We start from the raw sequence: 24,198 nt of genomic DNA on the forward strand, positions 1-24,198 counted from the left end.
CTTAATCGCAATGTAAAAAAAGCCAACAACAACATTGCTTACATGGGCTGTAAATTTCAAATTAATGTCACCCAAATTTAACCATTTAACCAAGCCAGGAACTCATCTAGCTCTTGACAAGAGCCTTCCCATACAAAGAAGATATCGTCAATAAACCAATACCAGGACAACACATTCTCAAAGAACGGGGCTGCTTCATTATATATGTGTTTCCTCTCAAATTCACAAACATAAAGGCAGGTTAAACTTGGAGCACAGGTAGCTCCCATGCTGGTCTCTTTAAGCTGTAAGTAAAGATCATTTTTAAATAAGAAAAAGTTGTTTTTAAGGACCAAGGTCACGCATTTTATGATGAATTCTCTATTCGCCCCTCAAGTCTGTCACCTCTAGGCAACATTTGATCACTTCAATCGTATTGTCCTATGGGATATTAGTATAGAGTGTTTCTATGTCCAGAGTAGCCAGAAATTGCCTATGCTTGTTACATCCCGACCTTCAACCTTAGATATCATGTGAGCTGAGTCCCAAATATACAATATTTGTTCCCTAACTAAAGTTTTTAAAAAACTGTCTACACATTTTACATGACATTATCGGCCTCAAGGGTGGGTCCATCAGGTTTTTATGGATTTTTGGAAGTCCATAAAAAACAGGAATAATGGGATTTTCATTGTTAAGGATCTGACACTTCTCCTCACAAATCCACCCTGATGCTAATCCCTCCTACTCATCAGAACTTTCAGATAATGTTCCTTCACCAACCCAAGTTCCTCTGCTCGTCTTTCATAATCTAGGATGTCAAAGATTACAATCCCACCACCTTTATCAGCAGGTTTTATGATGACACTGCGGTCCTTTTGAAGGGATTGGAGGGCATCTCGCTGTCCATTTGTTAAATTATTACTAGGTTTAAAGGGGTCCTGAAGAATTCTCTGAATTTCTATCTCTACCAAGTTTTCAAATAGCTTCACTTCTTTCCCTACTTGTGCAAGAGCGGGTCTAAATATAACTTGTGGTCTTAACCTGCAAATATTCCCCCTATCTCTGGTGAATTCCCGTATCGCAAAGAACTTCTGCAAGCTAACTTTTCTAAAGAAGACCAGTAAATCCATCTGCAGTTCTAACCTGTCAATCCTCACTGTTGGAACAAAGCTAAGGCCCTTCTCTAAAACTTCTATCTCCCTATGAGTCAAAGTCTTTTGTGATAAATTTATTAATTCCCGTTACTATGTTCCCCTGTTTCCGAACAGTCTTTTTCTTCATGTGTGTAATCCTCATCTTCACTACCTGACCCAGAGGACTCAGAGAAGGTGACCAGTTTCCTTGTCCCCTTCGGGGCCATCCACCTCCCTTTAGGAGCCATGTCTCCCCTCTAGTCTCTTTTTCTTTGATAATAATCCTTCTGAAGGTAAGGGTATATCAATTCGAAGTTGAATTTATTGGTGTCTCTCCTGAGTTTTACAGATTTTTTATTTATAAAATAATCCCTATATCCATCAACCTCATAGTTTAGTTTCTCCAGGCATTTTTTTGCATGTTCTAGGGCCATGCTATCCTTCAAGGCTTTTTCCAATTCATCAATCTCCTGTTTTTCAATAACCACCACCCCTTTCGCTGTCTCAATGATTAATAGCATCACGACTACACCGATTAGCTATAAGGGTCCACGTTTCAAGGAATTTCCTATTCTCCACAAACCATCTGGTTCATTTCTGACCTCAAGTCCAATTGGAATAATGCTGGACTTCACGTATTCAATAAGAAAATCAGTGTGTAATTCCATTCTAGTGATCTTTTTCTTTAAATTCAAGATCTTATTCCTTTTCTCACCATCAGTGGAAACAATCGATACTTTCCCACTGTCCTTCCCATTCGTTCCAATTATTTTATTAAATTGATCTTCACTGAAACCAAATGTTTTAAAGGTGTCCATGGTAAAATCCTACGGACAAACAATGGTAGGCTTCATTGACTCCAGTCTATGGATGGATGTTGTTGTTACTTATGTCTTGTTTTTCAGCTGTTTGTGAACACTGAAAAGGGTGCACACTTGTGCAAAGTGAAACTCCCAATGGCACAATTATGTGTTGCGTGTCTCATTGGGCAATGTTCATGGTCTGAAAAGTCACCCATGAATAAAGGGCCTCATTACCAGTTTGGCGGTCCTGTGACTGCCATGTTGGTGGTAGCGGTCCAATCGCTGTTGTGGACGACGACAACCGTAAGTATACACACTCACCTGTTATATATGTGAAATGTAGAAATATGTACAGTTATATTACATAACATAGGGAGTGGCGTGCGAAGGGCTGCACACACATGTAACAGCATAGTGACACACACTCACATACTGCATCAAGGACACCCACACATACACATCATGCACAGTTCAGCCAGCACACACACACCACACATCAATACCACACATTTACACATGGCAACACAGCACAGGCACACAGATTCCCATAAAACATACAAACTCACAACTACAAAAACATGTCACATACTCACACCCAACACTGGCCAGGGACTGGACACACATACAACACACATGTACATCCATGTGTAATGGAACACACGCAACAACACCATCATACATCCCAACAATCGACACAAACATCACGCACAGCACATCAAACCTATCATGCAATGCACAATACATGCAGACACAAACAGTCAAAACACACAAATCGTCACATCACAAGACCGGCACAGCAGCGATGGGAACACACCAATACCATACTTGCAAGGTGGCTGTACTGGCACACAGTTCATGTTGAACAAGGCCCCCAAGAACATGCCCACACGAACAGGCCCCATTCAGATCTCATGGACAAGCAATACCAACAACAAATGTAATACAAAGTCACACATATGGGTGAAGGAAAGGCTACAAAGCATGAACTACTCCAAACACCATACAAGACACCAGCCAGCTCTGAGGGACACACATCTAAATAGTCACATGCACTCAAAAGCAAAGCACACTTGCACAACTCAACACATTCCATGTTTGCAATGACCAAACTCCACAGCACATATACACAATAGCCACATCAGTACCACATAAAGTACCACATCACACACCACTACAACAAACACATATCACTATAAACACAACACAATACCATGACACCATCATTTCAACTACATACACATACCTATCGCACAACACACACCATACCACTGGGGGACAACATCACTGCACTTAACCTCACATACTGCTCAAACAATACATCAAGCAGCATACACAACAAAATACTGGCACACAAACAATGTGAGCCAGGAACAACTCAAACCTAGGAAAGAAAATTATGTAACCAGAAAACCAACAACTGGTTGGCTTTAATATGTAGCCACTGCAAGCCATATGAAAGTCCAAGGCCATTGCAGCGCCGGTCTGACGAGGAGCAAGCCCTATGACGAAGCATGACATCCTTCGGGTGTGTGAGGGAATTGGTTTATAGATCTAGAAGTGCATAGTGGAATTTAACACACATTTTCTCTGGAACAGTGTACTCATATGTATTGTATCACTAATAGGGAGTTTGTTCACTGGACCATTAATCTCTCTGTCCCTCCTTTGATTGTGCTGGGGCAGAGGTGCCTGCAGCAAAAGAGATGCTCACCCTCTTGGATGAGCAGGCATGGCTAACTGGGTGAAGAGCTACAGGGAGGGCAGTGATAGAACTGGGGGTGGTGGACAGAGATGGTACGGGAGTGGTTCCCGATGGGTCCACCATGACTAGGGAGTGGCCATTGAAGGAGGACTCACATGTAGATGTTGCAGATCCGGTCTCCCCCTTGGCACTCCCCTCACCCTCTGGGTCACTGGGTCTCTCAGTGTCTGTGATGTCGTGACTGAAGGTTCTGTGGCCAGAAACTTCCCCAATCAGCTGTGTTCTGTTTACTTTGCCTGCAGGTGCTGATGCTGAAAATAGATAGTGAAGTATGGTAATCACATACACATGATAACTCTTCCATTACAAATCAGACAGAAATCACATACCATCATGTCAACTGACACCCCCTGCAGGAAGTTCCAGTAAAGTTCCAATTTCATGTAACAACACAATACTATGCATGTCCCTCAATGTCTCAACTGCCACACACCACCAAAGCAAGCTAACAGAAACCTACAATACCGTGAATGAAGAAGACAAATCACACTGACTGTGGTGGGAACTAACACTAAAAGCAGATCACTGGAACACCAAAACTCTGTCATTTGTGCTCCATTCTGTACTGTAGGACTGAGGGGCCCCTATAGTTGAGTACCATGTCTTAAAACAAACTGAATGTGCAGACCTGTTACCCATAGATGACTCGTGTACATCAATGTGATCACAGAAGATCTGTGACACACTACATTTACCACATTGTTAGAGCGAACATCCTGTCCCTCACACAATCACCTGGTAAAGGGGCAAAAGTGTTTGATGTGTACTTACCCCCTTGTGGCTGCTGTGCTGCCCTTGAATGACCATCCAACTCCAGGTAGGCCACTGCCAAAATGTGGGCCATTGGGGGGGGGGGGGTCATGGTCTGATGGGCACCCTGTCCTCGTTGGAAGGACAGCCCCAGCGAGGCCTCTGTGATTTTCCAGGCCCAGCGTCTCAGGTCCTCCCACCTCTTCTGACAGTGGGTGCTTCATCAGCGGTGAATTCCCAGGGTCCACACCTTCATGGCGATGGCACACCAAAACCCCTTCCTCTGATGGGCATTGACCTACATGGATGCAAAAGACAAGAATAAATATCATGTCCACAAGTGCCACACAAGAACAGGCTAACTACAAATCAGTCCAACAAGCCAATGACAAACTGTCTTTACCATCCTGTCCACCTATGGCACATAGCAGCCATTGGGTGGGGGCATTACTGCTAACACTCCCCACAGGCTACCCATGACAACCACCCGTTCAGCCCCTTCACTGACCAGGTATGAGAGCAGTGTGTTTTGTGTGACATGAGCAATCCACATGACATTGAACAGGAACATGATATAACATCACACAAACTGGCAGGGGACAGCTACACCAAAGAGCAAACATTGCACACATACATCCATAGACCCTGATGATCACAAGCTGTATATGGTCCTCACAGGACACAGCCAGGCTACATAGAGGCCCATAGTGCCAGGACAACATACAAGGGAGTCACATGTTGTGCACACAAGCCTCTAAGTGTGTGCACCTATGCACATACACCCACATGCTACTTCTGGAAGTGGGGTCTTTGTGTCATTGTGTCATTCCATATAATTTGCACTATACTTCCAAAACATGTGTGCACACAAAAACTATGTCTAAGAAAGATACACCCAGCCTTGCATTTGACATGTCCGACATCATGTCCAATACACTGGGTTAAATATCATGGAACATCAGTTCGCAACACACTGCATAAGTTCAGTGCCCAATAAACTAGGAGCATGCACAGTATGCATCAGAGCTGGATTAAGGAGCTAACAGGGCAGTGTGATCATGGGACCTGTCAAGGACATGTAACACAAATGGTCAGAGTTGTCATGCACACATCTGTCACAGTAGTCCACCATGCCCCCAATGTCATAAGAATGGTAAACACTGGTCATAGGCTGAAGTCGATGAACCTTAGCAGTGAGGCATGAGTTTTAACCATCTCAGGCTGTATATGGATATAGGGTGTGGCTACAGAGTCACACTTTCAGTGCAGAAGCTATACAAGAGCAGTCCAGATAGCAATATTTACAGAAAGTGGCAATTGAAAGGCAACTTTCTCTGCAGGCAGAGCACACAAATCAACACAAACTACCATGTCCCAAAAGGTTAGATGCATCGGAATACCTCATGTATCCCATCGCCAATTGGCAAGGGCTGTCACTGTGCATTGCTTAGGACCATACAGTGTCATTATTTGGCTCCAGTACAACACTACAAACATGCCAGATATTGCCACAGATGTATGTGCAGATACACTGAGGGCACAAGTACGGTAAGAAACTGTCAAACAACATGCATCAACACCTCCTGCTGTTATGTTAGCACATATGTCCACACATCAAGCATGTTTGATGATGGGATTTACGTGGTGGTGGCTGGCATTACACCTCAGCTAACCATGCGCAACAGTCACAAGGTGGGTCAGGGAACACTCATTGCACACTCTCCACAATGTCTCAGGACTCTACACCTGCCAGTCCACAAAGGTACATGCCCAGGAACTCAATCATTTAAGCACACTGATAGCACCTACACGGATTTATGAACATATTCTAACATATTGGCCATAAGCCTAGGCTAACCAGATCAATGCTTGGTCGAGCTACAGAAACATATTTGCCTGCTCCTCTGGTGCACAAAAGAACAGTCCATACAGAGATAGGACCTCATCCACCAGCTTCTCCAGCTTTTCTGGTGAGAAGGCAGGTGCCTTATCACCTGTAGGACGTGGCATGATTGCTCCCAGAGGCAGTGCAAAGCAGCTCAGGTTGTGGAGGTCTTGCTGGCAGCAGTGTCAGGAGTCAAGTGAGAGATTCATCAGGAGATGGCGGTCACGTCTGCCACGTACATGACCATCACCGCTGGCGGACACTGCCATTGGTTGAAGACTGCCACAGGCAGCAGTGTGGTACAATGGCAATATCCACTACGGTAGTATCCGCCTACCGATATGACGACTTCCGCCGGTGGTCAGATTCGTATCCTCTTGTCCAGGGTAGTAGGTCAGGCAATCACCATTTTAAACCCTTTTGATGGTTGGAAAAGTTAAACTTATGATGCGTCACAATGTGGGAAACATTTCTAACACATAATCTTCAGTGATGGCATTGTCCAAAGATGTATATTTGTCCAGATTGAAGGAACATGTAGTCCTTCTAAGTTTCAGAAATCTTTGATGGGACAGTTATCACCCTCTCGGCCATGGGCAAAAATTTACTTTGGGCTTTTAATCACAGGCATGATTTGATGTCACTATCACATAGTCTTGCTGATGCATTCGTTTATATATACATATCTTTACTGATGTAAGGGGATGACATGTCAATAATGTGCCACTTTTACCATTGGTATGTCCTGTGTATCATGTTTTCACTGTTTCAAATGGCATGTCACATTTTTTTGAGATCTGTAGTGTCCCTTACAAAGGACACAATGAATGATGGACATTCCTTCTTATTTTCTCTCACATAGTTTCCCTGGAAAGAGAAGGGTCAGTGAGAATGACAGTGATGAGGATGAAGGTGGAGACATGCGGGCAGATCTCATCAATCAGTACTTCACCTGAGTGTAAGTATGTAATGGTCTTTAATTTTACTGACTCCATGGGCTAGTGTTGGGGTCGGGATTGTTTGAGAAGGGTCTCTGTGTGACCATCAGACAGGTCATTTGATGCTTTGCAGTATACAGTGTAGGAAAGTACCATCTTGCCTGGCATGTTACCCCCATTTTTACTTATATATAAGTTTGTTTTGCCTGTGTCAGTGGGATCCTGCTAGCCAGGATACCAGTGCTCATAGTTGTCACCTGAATGTGTGTACCTGTGTAGTGACTAACTGTGTCACTGAGGCTCTTCTAATCAGAACCTCAGTGCTTATGCTCTGTCTGCCTTTAAAATGGTCACTATAGGCTAGTGACCATTTTCGCCAATTCTCATTGGCACACTGGAACACCCATATAATTCCCTAGTATATGGTACCTGGGTACTCAGGGTATTGGGGTTCCAGGAGATCCCTATGGGCTGCAGCATTTCTTTTGCCACCCATAGGGAGCTCAGACAAATCTTACACAGGACTGCCACTGCAGCCTGAGTGAAATAACGCACATGTTATTTCACAGCCATTTTACACTGCACTTAAGTAACTTATAAGTCACCTATATGTCGAACCCTCACTTGGTGACGGTTAGGTGCAAAGTTACTAAGTGTGAGGGCACCCTTGCACTAGCAAAGGTGCCCCCACATAGTTCAGGGCAATTTCCCCAGACTTTGTGAGTGCGGGGACACCATTACACGTGTGCACTACATATAGGTCAATACCTATATGTAGCTTCACAATGGTAACTCTGAATATGGCCATGTAACATGTCTAAGATCATGGAATTGTCCCCCCATGCCAAATCTGGTATTGGGGTGCCAATCCCATGCAACTCTGAGGTTCCACTATGGACCCCTGGTACTGCCAAACCAGCTCTCTGGGGTTTTCTCTGCAGCTACCGTTGGTGCCACCCCACAGACAGGGTTCTGCCCTCTTGGGGTCTGGGCAGTTCTGTCCCAGGAAGGCAGAACAAAGAATTTCTTCTGAGAGAGGGTGTTACACCCTCTCCCTTTGGAAATAGGTGTTAAGGGCTGGGGAGGAGTAGCCTCCCCCAGCCTCTGGAAATGCTTTGAAGGGTACAGATGGTGCCCTCCTTGCATAAGCCTGTCTAAACCGGTTCAGGGAACCCCCAGTCCCTGCTCTGGCGCGAAACCGGACAAAGGAAAGGGGAGTGACCACTCCCCTGTCCATCACCACCCTAGGGGTGGTGCCCAGAGCTCCTCCAGTGTGTCTCAGACCTCTGCCATCTCGAACCCAGAGGTGTGAGGCCACACTGGAGGCCTCTGAATAGCCAGTGCCAGCAGGTGATGTCAGAGACCCCTCCTGATAAGTGATTACCTGACTAGATGGCCAATCCTCCTCTGAGGGATATTTAGGGTCTCCCCAGAGGGCTTTTCCTCAGATAATGACTTGCAAGAATTCACCAGAGTTCCTCTGCACCTCTCTCTTCAACCTCTGCCAAGGATTGACTGCTGACTGCTCCAGGACGCCTGCAAAACTGCAACAAAGTAGCCAGAAGACTACCAGCGACATTGTAGCGCCTAATCCTGCCGGCTTTCTGGACTGTTTCCTGGTGGTGCATGCTTTGGGGGCTGCCTGCCCTCATCCTGCACTGGAAGCCACGAAGAAATCTCCTGTGGGTCGACGGAATCTTCCCCCAGCTCCAGCATGCACCAAACTTCAACATCACCAGTACTCTGGGACCCCTCTCATCCTGACGAACATGGCCCCTGGAGCACAGGTGGTGGACTCAAGTGACCCAGACTGTCCAGTGGTCCAAATGTCCAAATTTGTAGGAGGTAAGTCCTTGCCTCCCCTCTCCAGACAGTAATCCTGTGCACTGCATGAACTGCCGCTGCTAGGGCTTCTGTGCACTTTTGTATTGAATCTTTCTTGCACAGCCTAGCCCTGGTCCCCAGCACTCCATCCTGCATTGCTCAGCTCCCTGAGTTGACCTCCGACTTCGTGGGACCCTCTTTTGTAGTGTTGAGACGACCGCCGTGCTCAGTCTTTCTGAATCCATGTTCAAGGACTTCTGCAGGCGCTGTCTTCTTGTGGGTGGGCTCTCAGTGTTGCCGAGGCCCCCCTCTGTCTCCTCTCCCAAGTGGTGACATCCTGGTCCTTCCTGGGCCCAGGCAGCACCCTTTATCTTCAACTGCATCCTTTGCAGCTAACAAGGCTTGTTTGTGGTCTTTCTCCAAAGAAACAACTCTGCATCCTCCAGCACTCTGTGGGACATCTTCTGCACAAAGGAGAAGATCCTAGCACCTTTCGTCGTTGCAGAATCTTCAGCTTCTTCCATCCAGAGGCAGCCATTTTGCACCTTCATCCGGGGTTTAGTGGGCTCCTGCCCCCTCTGGACACTTTCATGACTCTTGGACTTGGTCCCCCTCCTTTGCAGCTCCTCAGGTCCAGGAATCCATCTTCAGTGCTTTGCAGTCTGTTGTGGTCTTTGCAGAATCTTCTATCACAAGTTTAGTGTGTTTCTGGGGAAGTAGCAGCACTTTACTCCTACTTTTCAGGGTCGTGGGGTGGGGTATCTTGGACACCCTTAGTGTTTTCTTACACTCCCAGTGACCCTCTACACACTACACTAGCCTACGGGTCCATTCGTGGTTCGCATTCCACTTTCTTAGTATATGGTTTGTGTTGCTCCTAGGCCTATTGTATTCTACAGTGTTTGCACTACTTTCTGACTGTTTTACTTACCTGATTGTGGTTTGTGTGTGTATTTTGTGTATTTTACTTACCTCCTAAGGGAGTATATCCTCTGAGATATTTTTGGCACATTGTCACTAAAATAAAGACCCTTTATTTTTAGTAACCCTGAGTATTGTGTTTCTTATGATATAGTACCTCTATTATATAAGTGGTATAATAGGAGCTTTGCATGTCTCATAGTTCAGCCTAAGCTGCTCTGCTATAGCTACCTCTATCAGCCTAAGCTGCTAGAACACTATTAATAAGGGATAACTGGTCCTGGCACAAGGTGTAAGTACCATCAGGTACCCACTATAAGCCAGGCCAGCCTCCTACATGCAGTTCAGGTTTTCAGACAATTATAGACTTGATGATTCTCAAGGGGGTCTCTATTGTTTGGGGCAGTCAAAATGCACTACAATATTTGCTACAGATCTTTCTAGGTTGTGTAAGACTTTACCTGCCTACACTCCTTGTTTACAATTTTGTCTTTGACACAAGTCATCCTGTGTAATCCATTCACTCAACCTTCACATTGTATTGGCAATCATCCTGTTTGATATGTCATTGTGTTTCCTCATGGTAGGCCACTGTGCATGTGAGTCAACACTGACATATGTGGGTAGCATACCTACAGATGGCTGACCATTGTAAATGGAAGGTTGTCTGACTAGGGACTATTGTACTGTCCTCTGTATTATGAGGTATGTTGATTTGGTAGGTGTGATATAGGTATGTGATAAGGATTTAGCTGATGACAATTTCCACCAATCTGTGAGCCTATTGAGAGGGACACAGTGTGACATGTCCCTTGCTATGGTAGTCTGTGGGATGTTACTTACTGAGTCCTAGGCAGGAGCATTATAGGTTTAGACATAATTTACTATGCCATTCCTGACATTTGGTCAGCCTATGTGCTGCACAATGTAATAAATAGAGATTGGTGATTGTCTACTTGTGCAACACAAAAGGATGATGGACGGAGTGTTGAAACTTTTCAAACACTCACCACCAGTCACAGATCTTGTGCTGTTGATTACTCTCAGCACCCCTGTTGTGGCAGCCAGCTGGGCATTTTGGACCGCCCTCTGTTGCATGACTTCCTGGTGGTTGTCCCTCTGCAGCTGCTTGTTTTCCCCCATCATGGCAAGTACCTGGCCCATCATGCCTTGGCATTGTTGGTTGGCTCCCAAGACTTGGGAGATTGTGTCCTAGCTAGTAATATCCCTGGCAGCCTCTTTCTGCTGGCTCACACCATACCTCCCAATCACCCTACCCCCACAAGCCTGCACCCTTGGCACAGTTTGTCCACTGCCACTGGTGACGGGTCCATCATTGTTACTCTGGTACTTGGACTGGGGGACACATGATGGTTGTTACTGTCTTTGGCACACATGTTTGGGGCCGACTGGTTGCCTAAGATATAGATGCAACAGGGCTGGGAGAAGTCGATGTGGGCAGGGTGAGGCTGAAAGTTCTTGTTTGACCAGGTTGCCCTGATGGGCCAGAGCTGTCCTCAACGTACACACATCCAGGAGTGCTCTCCTCTCTGAGGGCTTCCTCCAGGGGGAAGTGGCTGTCTCAGGAGTGCTTTTAATGGCCCCTGTGGCAGTTAGGCCTATTGAAGATGGGAAACAGACAGTTTCAGGTTGAACGTCAGAGTAGTTTGGCACTTGGATGTCTGTTCATTGACTCATATCTTGGCAGCAGTTATATGTTCCATGATACCTCCCAGTTAGCAATTGTTGAGATAACAGATAGCTGTGCAATGCCATGTGGACAAAGACCTGGCCATCAGATTTGGAGTAACTATGCTACCTGGCCATTTGTTTTGCCGGGTTACACCGAGTACAGCACACTGCATAAATGTGAGATCTCCCAAGGTGAGTAGAGTCCAACAGTTGATGGGAAGTAGGAGGGACAGAGTAGCAGAGGACACAGTTGCAGATGTGTGTGTGGGGTATGTCAGTGCAGCTGTCCTTGGCATTCCTGTCAATAGCTGTCCTATGGCAATGGGCTATACTATTGTTATCCCCCTACGTAAGTACAGTTCTATAGGTGATGGGAGGATTGAACGGACAGTTTAGTAGATGACACCGTTGTAGCTGTGTGTATGTGTTATTGTACTAGTAGATCGCCATAGGATTGCTGTAATTCCCACAGATTGTACAATTGTGGAGCATTCAGGTGAGTATTCTCAATTGTTCAGTTTACACGAAAGGCTATTTTCAATATGGTACACTGTCCTGGTTTTCTTAATGGTGGAACAGTGCCTGCTGGGAGCTGTAGTGCTGTCAGTCCTTGCACTACCCATGCCATACACATATACTGTTCCCCCAGGTGAGTTAACTTCACATGTGAGATGCCAGACAGGAGTATTCAGACAGATGGACGCATGGGTGGTGAGTGGGTTGACTGTTAAGGTGGCAACAGGTGATCAGTGAGCATGCATGACATTTTGGTGGCTTTATTGGTGTAGTGACTTACCCGGCTCAGCTTCCCCAGACATTTCTGTCGAGTCCTCAGGAAGAAAAATGGCCAAGACCTTCTCCTCCCATGATGTGAACTGGGGGGGTGGAGGTGGGGGACCACCACCAGTCTTGAGTACTGCCAGCTGGTGCATGGCTAACATGGAATTGCACCTCCCCCCTGATGTAATTCCACCTCTTCCTGACATCCTCCCTTGTGCGCGGGTAGCTGCCTACGGATTTCACCATGTCGACTATTCTTTGCCACATTTCCATTTTCCTCGCAATTGTGGTCTGCTGAACTTGGGCTCAAAATAAGTGTAGCTCTACTCTGATAGTTTCATCCACCATGACTTGTAACTCGTCGTCATTGAAACGGGATGTTTTTATGGTGACATTGTGGTGGTGGATAACACTGTAAAAGGATGATGGGATGTAGGTGCTCTGTGGTGAGGTGGTGACAGTAAATGATGTGTAGAGGTGCGATTTTGTATGGTGGGTGTGCTGTATGGATGTGGGATAGCTGCTATGTGAAAGTTGGAGGGGGGTCTAAATATATGGTACTGTCTCTGATTTTGGGCTCTTTCTTCTATGTGTGGTTTTGTCGATGTATAGTATTGTGGTGTGTGAAGGGGTGTGTTTTATATTGCAGTTTGTAGGTGTGTTGGGTGTGTGGATGTGTCAGCTGTGCGGATTTTGAATCTATCCAATGTGGTGTTGTGTATTACTGCGGTGATTGCCGACCGCCGCAGTTCGCACCACCACTGGATGTCCGCTATGGAAGAACCGCCATTTTGATTTGTAATAGGTTTGGTGGTTGGTTTATGGTCTAGTGGTGCTGGTGGTTGGACCGACTATTTCCCGCCCACCAGAGTCCTGGCTGTGTCGTTTTCTTGCCTGTGTTTTGGCGGACCTGGCTGTTCAACTCGTGATAGGGAGGTCTGTGAAACCGCCAACATGGCGGTCTTTTGGCAGCTGCCACCATGGTGATCTGGCGGTCATACCACCAAACTCGTAATGACCCCCCTTAGTTTTGGAAAAAATATATTTAGTTTGATATGTGCACCAGAACAAAAATTTTGCCTTCTATCTCCAGAATGGCTGAACAGATTTCAATCAAACCACTAAAAGGTACTGAAAGAGCACTATCTCTTTCAATATAGTGATCATTCATTCAACAGTTAACGGTTACCTGTGCACAAAAACTGCCTATAGGAAAACTCAAAATATTGGTGTCTTAAAAATGAGTTTGGGACCTCCCTAATACTCCTCTGAGCAGTTTGTTCAATCTGTTCCAAAATGTCTTCCCATAAAAAATTTTCACCAAAATTCGCAGTTAAGGTAAAAAAAAGTAGGTGTCAACTTGACATGGTCTCAATTGTACAAATCATGGGATAAGTGGAACCACCCACTTATGCAAACAACCCCACCCCATCAAGCATAATAAAAACCTATTTACCAAAGATATTGTCCCTCTCTTCCTTAATACTGTCACCAAAGGAATATTTCCCTCCTCTCGCAAGTCTGAACAGCTCACAACTCTAATGAAAAAACGAAACACAGGCCTGAGATCCAAATCATGAGACCAGTTCCCAAACTAACCTCCCTTAGAAAGGTTTTAGAAAAAAATCTCTGAGGTACATTTTATATTATTAAACCCTTAGCAATGTGGTTTCCATCCTAAGTGCAGACTGGAATGTTCACAAAGGAGTCTTTGATAATACCCTTTAGTGCTGTTAGACATATCAGCAGCATTCTATAGCATCATCCATGGAACCCTACCTAAAATACTGTCCACAAGAACAGTATTGGATTGCCAGTTCTTCAGTGGTGCCTTTGGATCGTGTTTAGTGAAATTATCATTACATTTTCACTCAGGGCTCGCTCCTATTTTGCATTACATCCTCACCCACTGACGTACCACCCAGGTCAAACCAAACCTAACCCACTTCTATTTAGGCTTTACATGGAGGTTCTTGGACCAGTGCTAAAAACCAGAGATAATAACACTCCATAAAGACAATGACAGTTAACATTACCTTAAATAATCTAGCTGATTCGCTATTACTACTGTTAGGAATGGTCTCTGGTTGGCAGGGACCCTCACTCTAGTCAGGGCAATAGGCATACACACTCAAGCTAGCCCCTGCTCACCCCCTTGGTAGGTTGGCACAAGCAGGCTTATCTCAAAGGCATGTGTAAAGTATGTGTACCAACACATACAGTAACACAGTGAAAACACTACAAAATGGACACCACACCTGTTTAGAAAAATAGGCAATATTTATCTAAATCAAGCAAGACCAAAACTACAAAAATCCAACATACACAAGTCAAGATATGAATTTTCAAAAAAATAAATACCTTACTCCGTAGAAAATAATGGAAAATAAAGCTGCACGGGCGAACGTGTGTCAGAAAAGTCAGAATGTGTCAATTCCTTACTTGCAAGTGAGACCGTGCGATGTTTCCTCTCCGGTCGGGTCGATGATGCATCGTTTTTCTCTCCAGCAAGAGAGCGATACATCGATTTCCAGATGGGCACATCGGATCAGCGCAGGCTTGCATTGATTTTTTTGACGCCCAGCGATGATGCGATGAGAAATATGGTTGCACAGTGTCAGAAAACCGCGCTGTGTGCTGTTTGCGTCATTATCAGTAGCCACAAGTGGGTGTTGTATCATTTCTTCGGCTGCGATGCGTTGATCCCCCAGCCCACGATGGAAGTGGTGCGTTGTTTTTCAGCCGCTTTGCAGGTGGTGCATCAAAATTTTCCAGCACGGTGTTCTGTGCATCTATTTCAGTCCTTGTTCTGCCAACTTCACCTCTGAAGGGCCCAGGTACTGGATGGGACACCACTTGGCAAGGCAGGAGTCTCAGCAGAGAGTCCAGGTGCTGGCAGGGGAAGTCTTTGTTGGCCCTGAGACTTCAAAACAGGAGACAAGCCCTTGGAGATTCTTCACAAGTAGGAATATACCACAAAGTCCAGCTTTTTAGGCAGAAACAGCAACTTCAGGCCAACCCAACAAAGCACAGTCACAGGCAAAGGGGCAGTACTCCTCTATCTCTTCTGCTCTTCTCCTTGGCAGAGGTTCCACTTGGTTCAAAAAGTAATCTAAAAATCTGGGGGGTTGAGTCCACTACTTATATCCCTTTCTGCCTTTGAAGTATGCAAACTTCAAAGGAAAGTCTCTTTTGTTCACAAGATCCTGCCTTGCCCAGGTCTGGCTCCAGACTCACAGCCGGGGGTTGGAGGCTGCATTGTGTGAGGGCGGGCACAGCCCATTCAAGTGTAAGTGACTACTGCTCCCTCCACTATAGCTCAGATGGCCCATCAGGATATGCAGACTATACTCCCGCTCCCTTTGTGTCACTGTCTAGAGGGGATTCACAAATAGCCCAACTGTCAGTCTGACCCAGACAGGGAATACACAAGCACTCACAGTCACAGAATGGTTAAAGCAAGAAAATGCCCACTTTCTAAAACTGGCATTTTCAAAGTGACAATTTAAAAAACAATTTTGCCAAAAGATGTATTTTTAAAATGTGAGTTCAGACACCAAACTCCAGATTTCTATCTGCTCCCAATGGGAAACTGAGCTTAAAAGGTATTTAAAGGCAGCCCCCATGTTAACCTAAGAGAGAGATAGGCCATGCATCAGTGCAAACCACATTTGGCAGTATTCACTGTTAGGACATGTAAAACACACCAGTCCATGTCCCTCATTTAACAAACACTGCGCCCTGCCCACAGGGCTACCTAGGACCTGCCTTACATGTATAAAAAGGGAATGTTTGGGCCTGGCAAGTGGATGCACTTGCCAAGTTGAATTGGCAGTTTAAAACTGCACACACAGACACTACAGTGGCAGGTCTTTACCGTGTTTACAGGGCTACTCATGTGGGTAGCATAACCAGTGCTGGAGTCCCACTAGTAGCATTTGATTTACAGGCCTTGGGAACCTCTAGTGCACTTTACTATGGACCTACTAGGGACTTATTAGTAAATCAAATGGGCCAATCATGGAAAAGCCAATTAGAAAAGCCAATTACTTGCACTTTAGCACTGGCCAGCAGTGGTAAAATGCCCAGAGTACCAAAACAGCAAAAAACAGAGTCCAGCCCACAGTCAAACTAGGGGAAGCAGAGGCAAAAAAGACAGGGGAGACACGCCAAGGATGCCAGGTCTAACAACTACATTAAACCTATTTCAAAAAAATCTTTCAAAGTGAATGAATTATTGTACACACTTAACTCCACTAAAACCAAATTCCTCCTCCTTTTTTCTCGCAGCTCTCCACCCCAGTCAATAAATTGCTAGTGAGTCTTACCAAGATAGGGTTCTTTCCCACCTTCAATTGGTTCTGCAAAGTCTCTGGTAATCACAATAACCAAAGCATCTCTCTGACAATACATCACCAAATTAGCTAAAACTACTTTATTCCAGCTCAGTCGTCTCAAAAACGTATTCTATCCTACATGAAGACTTGAGGACCACTGTTCAGGGCTTTGTCCTCTCACACCTCATTGGGTTTAATGCAGTCTCACAAGCCTTCCAAAAACAGAACTGCACTTTGAAAGAAATCGAAGACACTATGGTGGTCATTACAACATTGGCGGTAAAAGCCGCTTACCGCCGTGCAGAAGACCACCAACACACCGCCGCCGCGGAATTCTGCTACGGTCAATATGACCCACAGCTCGGAATCCGCCAAAATCCAGACACCCACACAAGTCCGGCACACCAAAGGTCAGTGATAAACTGGTGAGAACAAAACCTCCACTGTCACGCCAACAGGAATACGCCCACACTATCACGACCCACGAATCCACGCGGCGGTCTTTCAACCGCGGTATTCCATTGGCGGTACACAACGCCGCGCTCAAAATACACACACATTCACAACACACTACCACATTGGACAATTCAAAATACACACACCTGTTACACATACACACACCACTCCCACACACCCAATACAATATAAAACACACACCCACATCACCCACAAACCCTTACGTCAACAATTGCGACTGAAGGCCAGAGAGAGACACCACCATCTACAAACTAGCATCCACAGGCACTTAACACCATCACGCACACAACATCCAAGCACCTCACACAACACACCTCTAAATATCACCCCACACATCACACCACACACCACCCCACACATCACCCACACCACCCCATGGCCCCGCAAAGACACTCCAGGTTCTCTGAGGAGGAGCTCAGAGTCATGGTGGAGGAAATCATCCAGGTAGAACCACAGCTATTCGGATCACAGGTGCAGCACACCACCATAGCTAGGAAGATGGACCTATGGCGAAGAATCGTGGACAGGGTCAACACAGTGAGACAGCACCCAAGAACACGGGATGACATCAGGAAGAGGTGGAACGACCTACGGGGAAAGGTGCGTTCCGTGGTCTCAAGACACCACCTTGCAGTTCAGAGGACTGGCGGTGGACCCCCGCCTCCTCCCCCAGAACTCACTACGTGGGAGGAGCAGGTCTTGGCTATACTGCATCCTGAGGGCCTCCCAGGAGTAGCAGGAGGAATGGACTCTGGTAAGTCAAACCTTTAACTGCTTTATCCCCCACCCACCTGCATGTTATCACATACCCCCACCCTCGCCCTCACCCCCATCACTCCAACGCCTCACGTATGTCCCAATATCACAAACCACACATCCCAAACCCAAGCCCTGCATGTAACACTAAAGCATGGTCACCCATCACCAAAGCATGGCCACTGCACATACCCATACACCCCCATAAACCATTATCACACAAGGTCCTACACAGGAATGCAAGCACTGGGGTACACGGTCACCCACCCATTGCACACCATGGCACACACAGATGCAATAATCATGCCTTTACACCCCTGCAGGACCCCTACCCAAAGTCACCGGACAGGAGGGTCCAGATATGTCGACTCCACCCACAGAGGAGGCCCACAGTGATGACAGCAGCTCTGTCCAACTGGACCAAGATGACCAGCCCGGCCCATCTGGGACCTCGGGACAGTCAGTTCCCCTCACACTGGCACAGGCCACTACAGAGCTTCCCCCCTCTGGAAACACCAGCACAGCACCCACCCAGCGGGCCCATACCTCTGTCCCCAGGACACGTCAATCAGCAGTGTGTCCACCACTACAGGGAACCCAGGCTAACCCACCACCCCAACAGCACCAGGGACCTGGGGGCAGTGGCAGTGGGCACACGGTTCAGGGGACAGAGGCCCAGGAACACAGGGGAACTGGGAGGGCTGCTGTGCGACAGGGGGAGGACAGGCCCAGGGAACCCACTCTCTACGTGGCCCTCTCCAACATCATGGGAGCCTACCACCATACCCAGGAGACGATGGCAACGGTACTGGACAAGTTTCAGGAGACCCCGCGGCTGCAGGAGGAACAGTATTTGGGCTTCAGGGAGGAACTCAAATCCATCAATTTCACCCTGGGCACCATTGTAGGGGTGCTGAAGGAACTCGTGAACACCAGGAGGGACACTGTGGCACAACAAGGGGCCCCTGACACTAGCCTGGATGATGAACCGCTCACCACCTCCGCCGGCACTAGTGGACAGGAGGCACCGCCACAGGACCACCACACCAGCACCCCACCCCCTGCAGATGGAGAACCACCCCGCAAGCGGTCCCTGAGATCCAGGACAAAGACAGAGAGCAATGCCAAGACCCCGCCAAGAAATGAGACCACCCTGATTGTCATCCTTCTGTCCCACTTTGTCACCCTGTCCATACTTAAACTGCCCTAACTCCACTTCCTATGCCCCTTTGGACAATGCACCTGTGAGACTAATAGACTGGACTCTGCCATGGACATTCCTCCACCATCACCCCTGACCATTTTACAACCCCCTCCACTATTGAGCACTTAAATACACACCCCTAAATCACAAAACAATCAGGAATCTGTCTGTGCTTTCGAAAATGTGTATTAGCAATAACAGTGGCAAAATGCTATATCAAATGTAATGTCAACATACCTATGTCACACAGCTCTAGTCCATGCGGAAACAAAGCAGATGTCACACAGTGGGACCCACATCTGTGAAATCGTAAGGGAAAGTGACAACTCAGTGACCATGCACTGGGTGAAAATGACAGACAGATGAGAGGTAGTAGAATTAAATCTGATGTAGCAGGCAGTGTTGTCTTCTTACCTGTGTCTCACTGGAAGTATTGCAGGATCACCGTGTTCCTGTTGTCTATGTCCTCTTCTTCTGCTTCCTCATCTTCACTGTCTATAGGCTCCACAGCTGCCACAACACCTCCATCTGGACCATCCTCCTGCAGAAAAGGCACCTGTCATCGCAAAGCCAAGTTGTGAAGCATACAGCAGGCCACGATGATCTGGCACACCTTCTTTGGTGAGTAGAATAGGGAACCACCTGTCATATGGAGGCACCAGAACCTGGCCTTCAGGAGGATGACGGTCGGCTCTATAACCCTCCTAGTTCGCCAATGGGCCTCATTGTAGCGTTCCTCTGCCCTTGTCCTGGGATTCCTCACTGGGGTCAGTAGCCATGACAGGTTGGGGTAACCAGAGTCACCTGCAAATGTCGAGGGACAACTGTTAGACACACACTAACTCATAGGGACATCCCCAGACCAAGACACCTAGTCACACTGTATTGGGTCCATGTCCTCACCTAATAGCCAAACACGGTGCCTCTGGAGTTGCCCCATCACATAAGGGATGCTGCTATTCTGTAGAATATAAGCGTCATGCACTGAGCCAGGAAATTTGGCATTCACATGGGAGATGTACTGGTCTGCCAAACACACCATCTGCACATTCATCGAACGGTAACTCTTCCGGTTTCTGTACACCTGTTCACTCCTGTGGGGGGTGGACCAAGGCCACATGTGTCCCATCAATGGCACCTATGATGTTGAGGATATGTCCCAGGGCATAGAAATCACCTTTCACTGTAGGCAAATCCTCCACCTGAGGGAAAATGATGTAGCTCCGCATGTGTTTCAGCAGGGCAGACAACACTCTGGACAACACGTTGGAAAACATAGGCTGGGACATTCCTGATGCTATGGCCACTGTAGTTTGAAAAGACCCACTTTCTAGGAAATGGAGTACTGCCAGCACCTGCACTTGAGGGGGGGGGGGATTCCTGTGGGATGGTGGATAGCTGACATCAGGTCTGGCTCCAACTGGGCACACAGTTCCAGGATTGTGATACGATCAAGTCTGTAGGTGATGTTCACATGTCGCTCCTCCATTGTCGACAGGTCCACCAGCGGTCTGTACACCGGAGGATGCCGCCATCTCCTCACATGCCCCAACGGACGGTGCCTATGGAGGAGAACAGCGAGCAGAGAGTCAACCAACTCTGAGGTACGTAAACACAACTTAATTGGAAACTATTAGCAAATCGACATATGCCTGTATTAGTGTTTAAGCAAGGCCTAGATATGTGTGACGTAGTCCAAAATAATGCCATGTGGGCCCATGAAATGGCGGCTGCCTGACCTGTAAAGTGGGACAAGGGGATATGAGGTAACTGCGCTAGCGTTGTACACCGTCGCGGTAGGCGGTCGAAGACCGCGGTACTATCCTGCATTGGTTAACATTGGACCCGATGGGTCCCAGGAGCCAATGACGATGTACGCCGGCGGTGACGGTATGCACCGCCTCAGACGTGACTGCCATTTTCTCTCTGTTCAATCACTTGATACCTGATCTTCGACAGGAGAGGACCTGCACTGCAAGTGCTGCTGTGACCTCAGTCTGGAAGAGACAATGGCTCGTGTGTCTGGGGAAAGGGCCCCTGCCTTCAGCACGGAGGAGTTGGAGAAACTAGTGGATGGGCTCCTCCCCCAGTACACGCTACTCTATGGTCCTCCAGACAAACAGGTAAGTACACTGTGAGCATGCTGTATGGGCAATGCCTGTGTGGAGTGGTGTGGATGAAAGATGGGGGGGTGAGAATGAGGTGTGCATGAAACAACAGTGAGTGCATGTGCATCATGGCAAGGGTAGGGATGCGGGCCAATGACTGACGGTGCGGACAGTAATATCTTCTCCTTTTCCCCTGTACTATTCCTGTAGGTCAGCGCCCACCAGAAGAAGGACCTTTGGCGTGCCATCTCCAAGGAAGTCCGGACCCTGGGGGTCTACCACAGACGGAGCACCCACTGCCGGAAAAGATGGGAGGATATTGCCGCTGGAGCAAGAAGACGGCGGAGGCCCACATGGGGATGGCCTCCCAACGTGGGAGGGGTGCCCGTCGCACCCTGACCCCCCTGATGTTCAGGATCCTGGCGGTGGCGTACCCGGAGTTGGATGGGCGCTTGAGGGCATCACAGCAGCCACAAGGGGGTGAGTACACTCTCATTCTGCTGATTCAACATGCATTGGAGGTGTCTGGGTGGGGAGGTGGGCTATGGGTTCCCCTAGGCCAGAGCGAGTTTAGTCCACAAGGTCCCTTCTTAAGGCAGGCCCTGTGGCACCCCACCCCACCCCACCTGTGTACAGTGCAAAGTACACCTATTCAGGCTCCTGTGACATCCATGTGTGCAGCAATCGGGCATAGCCTTGTAACCCATGTCCCTGGGATTGATTAGGGAACTCCAAGTGCACAGCGTAGTGCAGGGGGCTTCTGTGTCTGTAATGTCCACCAACGGTAGCGGTATTGCATGCACTGAACATGTCTTACTTCTGTCTCCCCCCCCCCCCCTTTTTCTGGTCTCCCTGTTTCTTGTGTGCATTAGCATCATCAGGTGGAGGAGCAGTGGCACCGGAGCAGGAGGGAGCTGCATCCCACATGGCCCTGGAGGGCGACACAACTGAGTCTGAATTCACCATTGGGACGGAGGGCAAGGGGTGCTCCACGGCGGGGACAGGAGCTGAGACCAGCGATACGGACTCCTCCCCTGATGGGAGCTTCCTTGCGGTGGCGGCCCATCTGTGCCCCCCGCATCTACAGGTACAGCCGCCACCCCCCCCCTACCAGCACCACCCTCCCAGCAGCCCCTCAGCCTTTGCCCGTGCCCGCTCACCCAGGAGGATGGGCATCTCCTTCACCCCAGGCACCTCAGCCCCTGCCCCTGTCACCCCTGCTGCCCTCAGTGAGGAGGCCATTGACCTCCTCAGGTCCCTCACTGTTGGGCAGTCTACCATTTTGAATGCCATCCAGGGTGTAGAGAGGCAGTTGCAACAAACCAATGCATACCTGGAGGGGATTCATTCTGGTCAGGCAGCCCTTCAGGAAGCTTTTTAGACTCTGGCCTCAGCACTGATGGCAGCCATTGTCCCTGTCTCTAGCCTCCCCCCTCCAACGTCCTCCACCCAGACCCAAACCCCTGTACCTCAGCCTATCCCAAGCACACCATCAGACCAGCATGCACACACCTCAACACACAAGGGAAGCTCTGGCAAACATAAGCACCACACATCCAACAGGCACTCATGCAAGCATCATACATACCAACATCCACTGCCGCCACTGTGTCCCCCTCCTCCTCGTCTCCTTCCTCCCTCCCTGTCTCGTCTCCACTCACACCTGCATGCACTACATCCTCAGCCACTACATCCATCACCAGCACACCCACCACCACACCCCGCTCACGTGCAGTCACCACCCCCACTACCATTCACACATCCCCTGTGTCCTCTCCCAGTGTGTCTGTGAGCCCACCTCCCAAGGTACACAAACGCAGCCACCCACCCACCCAACAGCCATCCACCGAGCGACAGCCTCCAGCCCATGCACCTTCACCCAAAGTCACCAAACGTACACCTCCTACAACCACTACTTCTTCCTCCACTCCCAATCCCCTCCATCTACCCGTCCCAGTGTTCCCAAAAGACTTTTCCTGTCCAACCTTGACCTCTTCCCCTCACATCCCCCACCCTTTCAGTCTCCTAGGGCCCGCCTCTCCAGGTCCCAACCCAGCACCCCAGCCACAACATCTGCGGGACCAGTGGTGCAAGTAGTAACCGGCTTCTGGAGTGCGCCAGGCAGCAGGGCAGCCAGTGTGGCAAGGAGCCAGAGCACAGACAGTCCCCCACCTGTAAAGCACAAAAAGTTTGCCAGTGTCTGGCGGGAGAGAGGAAAGAAATCAGCCACCAAAGCCGCTCCCAGGGTTACAGTTGGGAGTGTGGAGACAGCTGCGCCACCATCCAAGGTGGGGAAGGGGCACAGTAAAACCGGCAAGTCTGGGAAAATCTGCACGGCGGACAAGACCGCCACCAACCGCCACCAGCACTGCTGCCCAGGACACCGCTGCCACCAGCCCTGCTGCCCAGGACACCGCTGCCACCAGCCCTGCTGCCCAGGACACCGCTGCCACCAGCCCCGCTGCCCAGGACACTGCTGCCACCAGCCCCGCTGCCCAGGACACCGCTGCCACCAGCACTGCTGCCCAGGACACCGCTGCCACCAGCACCGCTGCCCAAGACACTGCTGCAACAAGCACCGCTGCCCAGGACACCGCCGCAACAAGCACTGCTGCCCAGGACACCACCGCAACAAGCAACGCAGGCCAGTGAGCGCCAAAGATTCTGACGATACTGAGGCCGCCACGAGCAGGATGAAGCACTCTGGGCACAAAGCCCCCTCCAGAACCAGTGGAGAAAGGCATCCACTACCTCAGTCCTTGGCAGGATGAAGCACTCTGGGCACAAAGCCCCCTCCAGAACCAGTGGAGAAAGGCATCCACTACCTCAGTCCTTGGCAGGATGAA

The sequence above is a fragment of the Pleurodeles waltl genome, chromosome 3_2, assembly GCF_031143425.1.
Source record: "Pleurodeles waltl isolate 20211129_DDA chromosome 3_2, aPleWal1.hap1.20221129, whole genome shotgun sequence".
Taxonomy (NCBI): Eukaryota; Metazoa; Chordata; class Amphibia; order Caudata; family Salamandridae; genus Pleurodeles; species Pleurodeles waltl.